An 11,965-nucleotide genomic window follows, 5' to 3' on the forward strand; every position below is an offset into this window, starting at 1 on the left:
GAGAGAGAGAGAGAGAGAGAGAGAGAGAGAGAGAGAGAGAGAGAGAGAGAGACTGTCTGCATTTAATCCCTAATTGATGCTAGGAGTTCAGCTCATAAGGGTGGTTAGTGCAGGATTGCTGATGAGGTTTGGGTAAAGAAAGGCTGGAGGCAGGCATAAATGGTCTTGGTGATGCAATTACTTTTTTTTTTGTATTTATTTTTAGCCTAAGTACAAAATGTTTTACCTGCATATATATGTATGTATACCACATATATGCCTGGTGTCCTCAGAGGTCAGAAGTTAGCATCCAATCCCCAGAATCTGGAGTTATAGATGCTTGTGAGCTGCTGTGTGGGTGCTGAGACTCAAACGTGGGTCTTCTACAAGAGCAGCCAGGGCTCTTAACCACTGAGTCACCTCTTCAGCCTCTCCACCTTAATTTTTTGAGACCGTGTTCCTTGCTGAATTTGGAGCTAGACTGATCAGTGAGTCCCTGAGATCCTCTTGGCTTTGCCTTCCTGGTGCGGAGATTACAGACCCACGGCTGCCATGCCCAGCTTTTTACATGGTATGCCCGGAGTACAATTAAGGTCCTCATGAGTACCTGACAAGCACTTTACTGACTGAGCTTTTGCTGTATCTCCAAATACCTCAATATGTGAAGGGGATGGCTTCAATCCATAGCAACGGGAGATGTAGGTTTTTATTAGGGTGATAAAAACTAAGAAAAAAGTCAAGGGTTCCAATTACCCTAGAAGATCAGAAAGGCTACTGTCTGTCATGTGGCCAACCACCCCAGGATTGTCCTCTGAGAGGGTTAGCCACGCCCCTCCACGGCTGCGTCTCAGTCCATCTGCATACACTCTTTCTTCACACCAGTGGTGCCTCCTGCCACCTCCCGTGCTCTCTTGCTCCATGCTTTGTGAGAAAAGGGACAGAATATAGTATGGTAGAAGGTCCTGGGGGTGGGGATGGGGGTGGGGGAGAGGAGTCCACAGTAGTCCTTTGGCTGTTAGAACCAAGACTGGCTACATTGTTGCATCGAGACAGTGTCACCTGGCAAAAGGATCCTGGTTTATCCTTAAGGTTGGGGCGAAGGTGAGAAATAAAGTAGGTAAAGACAGTAGCCACAGACAGCCCTCCCTCCCCTCTTCTGGGAAAACCAGCTCGCAGCTGGCCCATAAGTCTTGCCACTCCCCAAAGAAGCCTCTTGCTAGGTCCCCTAGGCCACGGTCACCCAATGATTATGACTGCTTACCGCACCCAGTTAGAGGAGAAGTGCTCTGCAGATGGAAGCTGGCTGAGTCAGGCCCAGAAAGGAAGGAAAGCGATCACCCCAGTAGGGAGATTGGCTCAGGGAGGCTTGAGAAGGGTCATGGGGCAGGCGGGGGTCTGTTAGTGTGTGAGGCAGAGGACTAGTCACATGCAGTAGCTGGATACTAAGTCTGGCAGTCTGTAAATGGTAGTGTCAGAAAAGCGGTGGCCTGGTCTGCAGAAAGTGAGGGGAGCAGGGACGAAATGGGCAGAGCAGGTCCCCCTGCCACCATCGCCTAGCCCTGAAGGTGGGATCCTGTGGGAAAAGCCTCAGAGACTGAAAGAACTAGGTCGGTATCTCCGTTCGGGTTAAGCAGGGACATAGTTGCAGTGCTAAAGTCTCTCCACCAGAGGGCGAGAAAGCCCCACATACGAGACCTAAAGGACAGTGGTTGCAGATCAGAATTAGGTCTGCATGGGAAGAGCGTTAGACTGAAGAATTAGGCCTGCCTACAATCATTCTCACCGAGGAAGAGTAGGCAAACGTTTCCCAGCGTCTAAAAGCACATGGAACAGAACATAGCTTGTGGGCGCGCTTGCCCTGGTGGGGTGACATTATAAGGTACCCCGCCACCCCACCCGGCTGACACAGGAAAGATCTCATTTGGATCATGTCAATTCTCCACTTCTCTGATTCATTGTTCAAAATGGGGGGGGTTAACTCCATTTTTATCTGAGAGGACACTGGTCCGTGAGAGCATCACTGGAGGTGTCAGGGCCACACCTTCTGCTCTGAGGACCCCGCTAGTGGTCCGTCTGTGCCTCGGAGACGGATCACCACTGCCCATGGGCCTGGCTGAGGGGCCTGCCTTTGTTCAGTTGTAGGCAGGACAGTCTCAGAATCAGACTGAAGCCAGGTCAGCTGACAACACGTTGACCCTAGGTTTCATCATTATGAATATTAAAGACCAGCTCTTAACTAAGGTCCATCATCAGGGATGACGTCAGCGCACCAACGTTCTCTTGAGAGTGAAGGCAGAAGAGTTCAGCAATGGCAGTGGTGGGGGCTCTCCCTCTCTCTGTCCCTTGAGGCTGAGCACTGGTTTGAACCATGGAGGGAAGGGAGTCCTTGTGAGTAATGGAGATGGGAGAGGCCATGAGGTCACAGTCTTTTGTTGTAACATCACATTTTTATTGATTACTTGAGAATTTCACTTACTGTACCCCAATCTCACTTACTAGGCCTCCCAGCTCTAGCCCTCAACTCTTGTGACCTTATCTCAGAAAAAAGAAGAGAACAAGAGGAAGAGGAGGAAGAGGAGGAAGAGGAGGAGGAAAAGGAAGAGGAGGAGGAGGAGGAGGAAAACCAAGGACATTGTGTATTGCCCACATACTCACTAGAGCATGGTCAAACTCCCAGTGGCCAGCCTCTGAAAGAAAACTGAGTGTTTCCCCACCCCCACCCCCATCAAAAGCCATCAGCTGTGAAGAGCTATACTTCAGCATCTCCATCACAATTTTTAAGAGTTCTTTTCAATGGCTTCCTGTCTAGAGTGTTTCTTTTTTGGGAGGGGGTAGGCGTGAGGGTTGGGGTGGAAGAGGTTGTCACAGAGGACTTCTATGTTTCTCAGTCTCAGCTGTGAGTCTGCAGTCATCACGGCCACTGCAGAAGAGGCTTCCTTGTCCTTCACAGTCAGGACATGGGTCATGGATCCCCACATACTTTCTGGGGACACGCAAACCCACGGCCATCCATATGACCCCCTGTGGGACCACAGACCACAGACATCAGCACAGTCCTCAGCTGTAGCACAGATCAGACACCATCATGGTCCTCTGTGGCAGCACAGGCCACAGGTATCAACATGGCCTTTGGTGGTAGCATGGGGCATAGACACCAACGTGGTCTCCAGTGGTAGCACAGCCTATGGGCATCAGCATGACCCTGGGCATGGACCACGGACACTATCATGGATTCAGGTGGCAGCACATTTATACAGATCTGTATAAATAAATATTCTCCTCTCTGAGCATTAAGAAGGAATCCAGAGGAAGAACAAGTCAGACACTTGTCTCCTCTTCCATGATCTGTGGGACAGTAAACCATGCCAGGAAGCTTGGTGGGTAGAGCGGGTTGAGACCCCGGAAACTCACACCTGAGATAGTAGGTGCCTCCCTGCTCCCTGCCAGATACCTGGTCTGGAACACCTGCCACACTTCCCACGTAAGGAAATGTGACCTGTGGTGATGTTCGCCCAGAACAGAGTTCTCCATGCTAAAGAGGTACCTACAGGCACTGAGGGATTAGCCAATAAGTTTTCCTTCCCAGACATTCCTCCCTGCAAATGGTATTTAATCTCAGGTCCACCCTGAGAAGAAGATATGAATATTTCCCAGGATGAACAATCAATAAATAGTTTGGAACCAAGGACTGTCTCTTTCATCTACCACAGTCATGGGGAGCACGGAGCAGGCCTTCCCCTACAAAGCCACACAGCCTAAGTCTCCCATAGGAGGGCCCTCTGGGCCCCCAGACAACTGCTGCTACCTTCGCCAATGAGCAAAGCTGGAGCTCCCAGCCCCAGGCCTGGGCGACATGCCATTCTCAGCCTGACAGCCCCCAGTGGTTTTGGCCTTGTTGTGGCCCTTGGACCCCTGACACCTCGTTCGCAACTACTTTGTGTGGTTCTCTAGCAGCGACTAGATGCTCAGAAGTTAGGGAACACCAGCTTCGGCTTGCTCACATCTCAGACTGTTTTCCCACCCCCAGAGCGGCGTCTCTGTGCTTCACTGAAGCCCAGCACCTGCCAGGCAGCAGCGTGGGTGGGATAAGCGTAGTCAAGCTCCCTGCGTTTCTCTTCCCAAGTGGCCGTGCCCTGCCACGGGGTGGGATGCGGGCCCACAATGGTCCAGGAAAGAGGATGCATTTTGTTGCACGTGGCTGACTCAGACACAGGGAGGAGAGATGGGTCTGTCCGATTGGTTTAGTCTTGCTATAGTCTAGGGAGGGACTCTAGAAGAAGAAGACCGGCTGTGGCTGAAGCAGTGCAGGAGAAAATCAGACCACATCAAATGGGATGGAAGGCTGAAGAAGCTGTCCAGGACAGAATCTGCCTCTGAGAGAAAGAAACGGAAGAAGGTGAGGGTTTTTTTTATTTTAGTGGAAGAGGTGGTCTAGGTTATGGTGGGCTTGGGGCAGCAGCCAAATTTCATCAAAATACCTCTGTCCTCTTCTGGTGGTAGTTCTGTTGGTCACGTGTGGGGAATCCACAGGAGTTCACATGACACAGCAGTGACTGGAGCTCCAGCCTTGCAGCAGGGTCTGTCCTGGACAGGAGAACCTTGGGCATGAATTGCAGCTACGCTGGGAGGGACCTCCCTTCTCTGAGAGACTGTTGCTTTCTCAGGTCTCTGCAACACAATTTCCCATCTTCTACAGAGTCACAGGGCAGCATCGAACATAGCTTCTTTCAGATCACAGGATCCCTTCACCAGGTGACAAGTGGGGTCCAGGAAGACCGGACAAGGACCAGGTCTTGTATTGTGGATGTTCTAGGGCCTGTTAGAAACACAAAGTAGGGGCCTAGCAAACACATAAGTGGATGCTCACAATCAGCTATTGGATGGATCACAGGGCCCCCAATAGAGGAGCTAGAGAAAGTATCCAAGGAGCTAAAGGGATCTGCAACCCTATAGGTGCAACATTATGAACTAACCAGTACCCTGGAGCTCTTGACTCTAGCTGCATATGTATCAAAAGATGGCCTAGTCGGCCATCACTGGAAAGAGAGGCCCATTGGACNNGCAAACTTTATATGCCCCAGTACAGGGGAANGCCAGGGCCAAAAAGTGGGAGTGGGTGGGTAGGGGGTGGGGGGGAGGGTATGGGGGACTTTTGGGATAGCATTGGAAATGTAAATGAGGAAAATACCTAATAAAAAGTAAAAAAAAAAAAAAAGAAAAGAAAAGAAAAGAAACACAAAGTAACACGTTTCAAAGCCCTAGGACTCCTTCAGAATCTGGCTATGTAATGTTTTCTGGGGGGAGGTGTGGGTGAAGGGGACAATCTTTGATCTTCCATTTTCAGTTGTGCAATGGAAAGCCCCACCCCCTGTCCCACTCCACCCTGCCCTGCCTTCAGGGCTCCTTTTGCAAGGTGTGATGCCGGCAACTGTGAATACACTGTGCCCTGTGTAGCATGGTGCAGACGTGGAGAGTGTCATTATATTCTTTCTTTTGGTAAAGTAGGACCCCTCTTTCTCCTATCCCCCCTTGCATCTCCTCTGCTGCCTGTCTCCTCTTTTTTGAGATGTCATCTCTCTTAGGGACAGTCAGTCCCATGGTTTCAGGTGAAGGCACCAAGCCTGTGTATCTATTCCCCATTGAAAGGTGAATGGAGGAAGGGGACCGTGCCCTTCTAGTCTGGTCCATTTTCTCTTTGGTACTAGCTTAGATGATTCTCGAGAGTACCAGCAGGGGGCAGTGGCACTTCACACCTCAGTCTCCTGCCTATGCTTGCAGGTCATAGCGCTGGGATGGGGCAGGAAAGCCACCTCATTGAGCAGTGTGTGTGGTGTTCACCAGGCAGATCGAGAATGTCTTAATGACCTGTGCACCTTGCAATGGATTGCCCAAGAGCCTGGTGTGGCAGCACCATGCCAGCAGTCAGGCCTAGGCATAGGCACTGATTTGCTTCAGGAGTAGAGGATGGAGGGAAACTGTTCTGGAGAACACTAAGTGATGGTGAGGCTCCCAGCGCTGCCCATGGGGCGGCTGGTGTTCCACTGAGACCTGCTCTAGAGACAGTGGCCACAGATGAGGCTCAGTTGAGCCCAAAGGGAGCCACCTGCCTGGGTCTTCTACAATTTACTTCTGAGAGCAGATGGTGACAAGATGCAGGCCTTGAGGGAAGGCCCAAGCGGGACACACCAGCAGGACCATCAGCTTCCCTACCAGGGTCTCTTCTTGGCCTTCCTACTCCACTCAAAGTCTGTTTCCAGCTCCAGCCCCTGGACCCAGATCCTAGAAGCCTCATCTTATGCCCTCCTCAAATTCCTCCTGTGGATTTCTCTGTGCCCAAGATGTGACTGCAGGAGCTACTGAATTAAACTTACTCCAGCATCAGGTCCTGGTGACTGTTCCTCTAATTTAGCACCTGGGGCCCTTACAGGATGATGCTCCAGGAGGGTGTGTGCTGACCCAAGAGGGCTTGGTCCAGGGTTATGGGGACTAATAACTGATGAAGGTTAGGCTTCTCCTCTTTGGCTTAAAGACGTTTTTAAGGAGCCTTAAAGGGTGTGTGTGTGTGTGTGTGTGTGTGTGTGTGTGTGTGTGTGTGTGTGTATTTGATCGTATTGTTCTTTGCCATCAGAAATTATAGCTAGCCATGACCTGAGCTTTGCACGTCTCGACAGCTCCTCAAAGGTGATAGCAGAGTCTTCCCAGGATTCCCCTCCCTAAACGACAAGGACTGAACATAATGTTTACTCAGATCTGAGACACGCACCAGGCCTTGGAGTATTCTGGGCTGAGGCTGCAGGCTGTTTTGTTCTCTTTACTCTTATCTTCCTCCTGCCTCGTGCCACCACAATTGCTAAAGCATTTACTCAGCAGCATTTGTCCACGCAGTCCTTAGCTGAACCCGTGTGCACATATCGTTTTAAAGTTTTTACCATGTGCTAACACCCTTCCTCCTCTCGTGGATTGCTGTCATATTTTAGGCCCCATGAATAGTCAAGCTTTACCGTTATGATGAGATCCAGCTGTGGCTCCAGATGTGGGGCTAGGCAGAGGGTTAGAGGAGGATGGAGCCAGATGACAGGGAAACAACACCAGGAACAACCTGGGTGTATTGCAAGGCAGATATGGGGATGAGTGTGGGTCAGAACAAGGCAGGAGGCAGCACAGACTGAAGGGTGTGGAAAGATCGACCGGTGGGCCAGACCAGGGAGAGGGAGGAGGCAGGAACAGGAGGGAGGTTCATTCCTTGATGAGGAACTCTGGGAAAATGGAACCAATATGATTGGGACTTGGTCTGTGGAGGAGAGCTGGTGGGAGCACCACCTTGTGGCAGTCCAATAAGAGAGCCTGGGGTTCAGGTTTGGAACTAGCGGGCTTGAAGTAGCTCTCCAGGGGCCTCAGGTCTTAGCTCCAGCCACAATCCCAGTTTTCTGCTGTTGGTAAGAGCAGCCCTACAAGTGGTCTGAGAGCTTGTGTGCTTTGCATGTCACTGACTGGAGGGTGGACCAGGTGTTCTCTGGAAACATGAAAAAAAGACAGAGCTGTGCCTTCAAGGAGCTGCTGCTTAGGGAGCCAAAGGTGGGTTGGCGGCACTGGTGTGTGTGTGTGTGTGTGTGTGTGTGTGTGTGTGTGTGTGTGTGATGTCCAGTCCTGAGCATTTCCTGCATGCACCACGCTGAGCTCCTCCAGGGCTGCCAGCCTGGCCCTGGTGTCTGTGTACCCTAAGCTTACCCAGGCAGCATCTCTGCCTTTCTCTGGCCAGGGGTTCAAGACAGCTTTGTTCTGTGCCCCTTTCCTGAGCCTTCTGCTGGGTGCCATCTGCAGAATGAGTGCCATGTTGACAGTTGCTAATGGCTATACATCTTCCAGGTGGGAACCTTGAATAGTTTAGCATAAGACCGTGGCTGAGCAGGCAGGGTTGACGAGGGGACACTGTAGGATTTTTTTGACTCTATGCCCCTCACCATGTGGATGCTTACTGCTTAGAGGCCGATTTGTCCTCACCCAAAAGTCTGTATTCAAGATTTTAGGAGGTCTGTAAGGAACTGGGTTCTGCTTTTTTATAGGTGTTACTGAGAGCCTAGAGGCCAAGCAGGGTTTTGGATGCCTGATTCTCCTTTGCTCTCTCAGTTGAGTGTGGTGTGCCTTCCCACCTCTGATGGGAAGACAGTAGTGGAGTCTTCCTTCCTTCCCCTTTCTTCTCTCTTCCTGTTCCTTCTCTTCTTTCCTTCCTTCCTCAGCCCTCTGCATTTTGTCTCCTTCCCTCTTCTCTCTTTTTTGTCAGTACTGGGGCCTGAACTCAGGGCTCTGCATATGCTAAGCAAATAGTCTACCACTGACTTATTTCCCTGACCCCTTTAAAGGTATGTGTGCATGTAGTGTGTGTGTGTGTGTGCATGTAGTGTGTGTGTGTGTGTATGTGTGTGCGTGCGCATGTGTGCATGCGTGTGTGTGCATGTAGTGTGTGTGTGTGTGTGTGTGTGTGTGATGTGAGCTCACCTATGCCCATATGGAAGCCAGAGCTCAACTTTGGCTATCTTCCTCTGTATCGCCATCTTACTTTTTGAGACTAGCTTGCTCAACCTGGAGCTTTCCGATTGGCTAGGTTGGCCAGCCCTGGGTTCCTCCTGCTTCTGTCCCATCAGTGATAGGGTTACGGGTGTGTGCCACTGTGTTCGGTTCTCATGCGGAGGCTTGGGATCTGAACTCAGGCCCTCATGCTTAATCGATAGGCACTTCACCCACTCAGCCGTATCCACAGTGGGTAAAGACTTTTTAAGTCTCTTTCTACCCTTTCCTCCTCAAGTTCACAGAAAATTCATGAAAAAAAAAACCTACATCGTTCTTCAATTATTTGGGCTCTTTAATCTCTAATCATTTGCTCAGTGTCAATCCTATAAATTGTTCCCAGCTCTTGCTTCTCAAGTGAAACTTTAAATTGGACACATTAGGAGTTTGGGGACTTTAATGAGATGATTGCTACTTGGGTTCCACATGTTTCAAAAATCTTCCAACAGATTGGTGACTTAAAAAAAGGGAGTGTTTTCAGACTTCTTCTCCTCTTATGTCAGGTTCTGTCTGGGACCTTCTTTCCTGTATCTTCATTTAGTTTTCATGATGGTGAGTCTGTCAGGAAGGCAGTGTTGTCCCCTGTTACACAGGCAAGAACAATGAGGCTTGGGGAAGCTAAGGGCTTTGCTAAAAGTCATGTACTGGTTAGCAGGTGGAAGTGTTCCACAGGTCTCTAAGAGGACGCCTGCCAGTGTAGAAAGCAACCTTCAGGCAAACTCTATCTTATTAAAAAGAGGTTCATTTATTTTTATTTTGTGTGTATACATGTTGCACCTGAATGAATGTCTGTGTACCATGTGCATGTAGTGCCAGTGGAGGCCAGAAGAGGGCGCTGGATTCTCTGGAACTGGAGTTACAGATGGTTGCCATCCACCATATAGGTGCTAGGGACCGAACCTGGGTCTTTGGCAAGAGCAGCAAGTGTTCTTAATTGTTGAACCATCTCTCCAGCTCCTACAATGATTTTATCTTAATAATTCACACAAATGCTGTGGATTGTATTTTGTATAAAACTTACACGTAGGCTGGAGAGATGCCTTAGGAGGTGAAGTGCTTGCTGCATAACCAAACATATGAGTCTGATTCCTGGAACCGTGGTGGAAAAGCTGCCCGAAAGCTCTCCTCTGGCCTCCACACAGGAGCGCTCCACAAAGCACCCTCGTGCACACATCACCGCTGCCCAATGCCCTAAAATGTCACATCCTCAGCTACCCATAGTGGTACATGTCTGCAATCCCAGTGATGGGGGCCGTGCTGAGGCAGGAGAATGTTAAAATTGAGGTCAGCCCAAGTTACATGGTGACACTTTAGTAAACAAAACAAAACAAAACAACAGCTACAACAACAAACCTTCAAAACAACATATTTGCTTTAATAAGAAAATAATGGTTTTATTTCCGTGGACTTTGGGCTAGCGTTGATATTTTTGGAAGGTATACCACATCTCTGCTGTGACCCTAAGTCCACTGCATGGAGATCCTGAGTTAGGAAACCCTGTTCCAGGACTGAAGGAGTCTGGCCTGGCTTCGCCATGAGGTTCCTTGGATTATTGGCATTGTTTTTTCTTTCTCCTAAGCTTTGCTTCTTCTAAGATGGAACGATTTGCATCTTAGACCTGTTTTGAAGGTAATGTGAAATCCTAGACGTGAGATGGGCCACAGAGAACAGAAGCATGACATTTTGGGTTAACGTTTACATTTTAGCATCAGGAAGCCATGTGACCCACTGAGCTTTTGATTTATTGTGTCTCCAGATTTATTTTTATTCCATTTCCACAGATTTATATGACCTAGAGTTTCTGTTCTGCACAGTCTCAATTTCCCAGGGTCCAGTGGAAGTTCATGTTTCCATGACTTGATTTCTTTGCCTGTTTAATAGACTATCTCTTCAGGGGAGGGGGCCAGCAGGGAAGATGCAGGATGAAGGGGTGTCCCGGTCCACAAGAGCAGACATGAGCCAGGCCTGTAGCAGCCCCTAAGGTTAGTGCCCACACTGGTTGAGCATCAGTATGTTCTGAGTCCCTGGATGAAAGATGGGAGGCACATATGCTACTTACGTAAACAAGGTTGATAGAACAGTCAGGGGAGGGTTTTAAGCAGTTCTGTTCTGGGACCAGAGACTTTGACAGGGCTGGAGAAAGATCAGTGAGCATGACAGAGAAGGAGCTCTCCTCCTGATGGGCTTAGACTTGTGTGTCTCTGTGTGCTTACATACGTGTGTGTGTGTATTTATTTACATACATGTATGTATACACACACAACACACACATATATATTTATATGTACGCATAAGAAAGTGTGTGACCAAGAAAATTATAGAATACATTAGAAAGGGGATAATGATTTGGGAAAAAAGGAAGAGAGTTTTAGAAGTATGAGGGCCATGGTTGAGTCAGCATTAAATTAGACTTTAGGGTGATCAAACAGAAAACTCCAAGAGCACCCCAAGGGGAAAATGAGACAGGAATTTGAAACAAGTAGCAAGGAGGTTAACAGCTGACCCCTCAGCTGAGATGAAAAGCCACACCAATGTGGTTTCATCTTCTGAATGCTAAAGGGAACTGTTGTCTACCTGGATTCCTACACTGAAGATTCTCTTCAGGGCTGAGGGATGGGCCCTGAAGGAGACACTGATGGTGAGCACTTGCATAGCCCTGTGAAGCCCTGGGATCAATCGCACGCAGAACACAGAGCAATGACAGCGACCACCACCTAAAAGTGAAAGAGGTAAAAGATCCCATAAAACCACAGGAATGCAGGATGGAGTGAGATGCAGGGGTGACTGTGTACCAGGCTGATAAATAAATGTACAGGGATACTGACCAGCAAGAGTCATTCTTGTAAATGGCGCCTTACCTCCCAGGTTCGGTGTATTCATTATTCACTTTTTTTTTTTAAAACAACAATCCTCTGAGTTTGGCCCCATTATCCTTTTGTTTATCACACAAAGAGACGGAAGCTTACAGAGAAAGAGTAGCCTGAGGTTGCTCTAGTAATGACTTGAGCTGCTCTTACCATCAAGTCTGTATTTCCCTTACAAAACTGTCCTTCTCTGAGGTACCGGTAACTTATGACTAAGTTCCAGGAAGATGGGAGTCCGTGTGTGTCAGCGAGGTGGCCGTCATTTCCATATATTTTCTACCTAGTGTTGAGAAGTGAATCACAGTAGCTCTCGGTACAGTAAGAAGGAGAGTAACTCCCTCTTTGTGGGATGGTGAGATCCTTCTGCTTCAGATAGCTTCTGTTCTATCATCCATCTGTCCATCTGTCTGTCCATCTGTCCGTCCATCCATCCATCCATCCATCCATCCATCCGACCATCAGCCATTCTACAAGATTTAGTCAAAATCTTGGCCTGGCCATGATGTCATCTCTTACTTTAATTTATTCTGGCCACTCCCTGCTAGTTTACCTGTAGG

General features: G+C 49.0%; 1 long non-coding RNA gene across 1 annotated transcript in view; it reads left to right on the forward strand.

Moving 5' to 3' along the window:
• Window positions 1-7,235: 7,235 nt before the first annotated feature.
• Window positions 7,236-11,965, forward strand: part of LOC110295584 — a 77,075-nt gene continuing 72,345 nt past the window's right edge. Inside the window, exon 1 of the long non-coding RNA XR_002378104.1 lies at window positions 7,236-7,554. This is a non-coding gene — a long non-coding RNA (uncharacterized LOC110295584). The remainder of the gene's footprint in view (window positions 7,555-11,965) is intronic.

Source organism: Mus caroli, chromosome 6, assembly GCF_900094665.2.
Source record: "Mus caroli chromosome 6, CAROLI_EIJ_v1.1, whole genome shotgun sequence".
Classification (NCBI taxonomy): domain Eukaryota; kingdom Metazoa; phylum Chordata; class Mammalia; order Rodentia; family Muridae; genus Mus; species Mus caroli.